This window comes from Elephas maximus, chromosome 12 (genome assembly GCF_024166365.1).
Source record: "Elephas maximus indicus isolate mEleMax1 chromosome 12, mEleMax1 primary haplotype, whole genome shotgun sequence".
NCBI lineage: Eukaryota > Metazoa > Chordata > Mammalia > Proboscidea > Elephantidae > Elephas > Elephas maximus.
The window spans coordinates 29197146-29200602 of NC_064830.1; the positions used below are offsets into that span (position 1 = coordinate 29197146).

At 40.0% G+C, this 3457-nt stretch overlaps 1 pseudogene; it reads left to right on the top strand.

The window, feature by feature from the left end:
• Positions 1-1470: 1470 nt before the first annotated feature.
• On the top strand, positions 1471-1973 carry LOC126087000 (profilin-1-like; annotated as a pseudogene).
• The last annotated feature ends 1484 nt before the right edge of the window (positions 1974-3457 follow it).

Below are 3457 nucleotides of genomic sequence, written 5' to 3' on the forward strand. Positions count from 1 at the left end.
CCCACTGCTTATCTCAGTGTCTGTTACATAGTAGGTACTCTATTACTGTTGGATGAATGACAATTATAATTAGGTGTTTCAGTGACCTACATACCAGCCTTTTGTCAATGAATATTGAGGACATCAAGCTTTCCTCTTTGAACTAAAATAAACTCCAAAATAATATGGTTGTAATTAGTGATGTTACCATAATATTCTGTAGCTACTATATTATATCATAGACATGACTGAGTTGGTAAATAAGTAAGTGTGTACAGAAAATGTCCCTGATCCCAGTGATGACTTAATGTATGAAACACGTTTTCACCAAATTTTAATTTTTGCATTTTTCTAAAATGCCTGATTACTCATTTGCCAATGGATAAATGGCTTGTTAGAAATTTATTATTGTAAATATTTCGGCTCTTCTGAAATTAGTCTGCAATGTAATGCAATCTTAATCAAATCTCAAAGTATAGTTTTGAAAATAGACAAAATGGTTCTTAAACATGTCTTTAAGAACAAATATAGTCTAATAATTGGGATACCAGGAAGTTCCTGAGATTAATTATCTTGAATAGCTATAATAATTTACATGGCCCATGGCCATGTGAGAATAAACAGACACATCAATGAAATAGCATAGAGAATTCTTAAAAAGACATTATACATAGCATTTAACATATTTTAAAATGGCATTTAAAACTGGCAGGCAAGTAATGAATTATTCAAAAATGATTCTGGGACACCCACTGTTTAGTAAAAAAGGATTATACAAGTCAAATATGTATTTCACATTTATGCCAGAATAAACTAAATATAGTTTATATTTAAAATAAAACCATAAAAGTAGCAAGAGAAAATGTAATGAATATTTTTGTAACAGTCTTGAAATACAGAAGGGCTTTTAAAGGCATATATATCAGTAAAAGCAGAAACCGTGAAGGAAACGGCTGATAGACTTTAGAGGTAAAAGTTTTTTTTCTTTTCAAATAGGTAGATAAAACTGCCAAACTAAATAAAAATGGTAAATTAAGAAAGATGTTGCAACACACATAATAGAAAAAGGTTTGTAATCCTTAGCATATAAAAGTTATCACAAACTAAAATAGAATTGTTTTGGAGGATAATTCATAAAGCATATCAAAAATCTATATTATAGGTGTTATCGTTAGGTGCTTAGAGTCAATTCCAACTCATAGCGACCTTATTTAACAGAGTAGAGCTGCTCTCTAGGGTTTTCTTGGCTGTAATTTTTGTGGGAGGAGATCGCCAGGTCTTTTTCCCATTGAGCCACCCAGAGGATCTCATCTGCCAACCTTTCCACTGGCAGTAGAGAGCTTAGCCCTTGCGCCACCAGGGCTCCTACACAGGTATAGCTATTAAAATAATAATTCAACTTTTAGACAATTATCTAAAAGAAATTATAAGGTGAGAGAACCAAGATATAGTGCACGGACAGGTAGCAGGGTCACGGTCCTGTGGTGGCACATGCCCCAAGCTCTCAGCCTCCAGTCCCCCAACCCAAGGCAGTCTCTCTCAACCCGTGGCCCCAGCAGCAGCAAGGACAACAGCCTCAGGAGCAGTGCCACTGCCGGGTGCAACGCGTACAGCCTCATGGAGAACGGATCTGTCAGGACGCTACCATCTTGGGTTACAAGGACTTACCCTCTGAGTCCCCCCGTACGAGGCAAAAGCTTCATCAGTATCACACCAACTGGGTTGGAATCCTGGTTGGCAAAGACAAGTTTCTTCATGAATGGGCTGACACTTAGGGGCCAGAAATGTTCTGTGGTGTGGGACTCACTGCTGCAGCACTAAGTATATATGCTTTGCATCTCCGCACAGGGAGCACTGGCAGAGCCCCTGCCTCCAACCTCACTGTCACCAGTGAGGTGACGCTAATCCTGCTGATGGGTGAAGAAGGTGTCCACGGGGATTTGCTCAACAAGAAAGAGAAAATGGCCTCCTATGTGCAGCGTTCCCCGTACTGACCTAATCTATCCCTTCCCCCCACCACTCCCACTGCTTTTGCTCCCCTCTCCTTCCCATACGCACACATAGGCCATTTTCATTTTGGGAGCCATTAGCCCTCATCTGGAAGTGTGGTCAAAACCACATGGGGCATGGTCTAGGGATGGATGGAGAAACACTTCTTCGTACTCATACCTCTCCTGTGTGTGGATGGAAAACTGTTTTGTTTTTGGTTTTTCGGAGTTTTTTTTGTTTGTTTGTTTTTTTAGTAAAAAAGATGCTACTGAAAACAATAAAAGATACAGTACATGTATGTCCATCGCAATGTTAAAAATAGGAATATAAAAAATGGAATCGGGATAAATGTCTAACATTCCATGAATTGAATTATTCCACAACTATAAGAGGCTATGAAGAAATATGAAATAATTGCACACTTTTATTCATATATATATATATCAAAATTCTTATATAATTAAGCTATAATTTTACTATGCTTAATAGCTCTTTCTTAGTTTGATTCGCCTTTCAAATGCAGTGTTTATTAAACCACATGAAACATCACCATGCCAAAAGTTTAGTGGGGAAGGCAGCAGAATCTTTGATTCGTGGTAACAGACTTGTTTGGAAATTACTAAAACTGAAAAAATAGGAACGTTGTGTGATATTGTTGCTGGTGTCCCTGCCATCAGGTCTGCCAACTCATGGTGACCCCATGCACCATGGAACAAAACACTGCCTGGTTCTGTGCCATTCCCATGATTGGTTGCTTATTGAACATTTGTGATCCATAGGGTTTTCACTGGCTGAAATCTGGAAGTAGATTGCCATGCTTTTCCTCATAGTCCATCTTAGTCTTAAAGCTCCACTGAAACACAGCCACATGCAAGCCTCCACTGCCAGATGAGTGATAGCTACTCATGAGATGCACTGGCTGGGAATCACACCCGAGTCTCCTGCATGGAAAGCAAGAATTCTACCACTGAACAATTATGTGATGCTACAAACCAAAAATGTATTGCTTCGAAGACACATCCAGAGCTGAGCTTCTCAATTTTGCCAGTGAGGAGGCAGGGTCCTCTCTAAGTAAACTCACTTACTGCACAAATTGTATCAGCCAAACACCAGTCCAGGGAGGCTGAGATCATCCACCTCTGATGCCAAAAGTATGGAGGATAACAAATCCCACTTCACACGCCAGCTGTGTTATTTGGAAATATCAGCTTTCATTCTCTGTTTTGTTCGGATTCCACTTGCTCATGCAGCCATCCCCAACCCCTCTGCACCCCTCCCCACCACAAACCCACCCAGAGCTGGGTCAGCAGATACTGGCTGCAAGCTCAAGGGTCCCTCTCAATTCCTTCCACTTTGGACAAGCCGGCCCCAATCCTGCTCCTTTGGGTCTGATAATTCCATGGAATGGCTCACAAATCTCATGGAGGACACCTGCCTATACCTGCAATGACAATTTTAACATAACAAAAAGGGATACAAATGAAGAGAT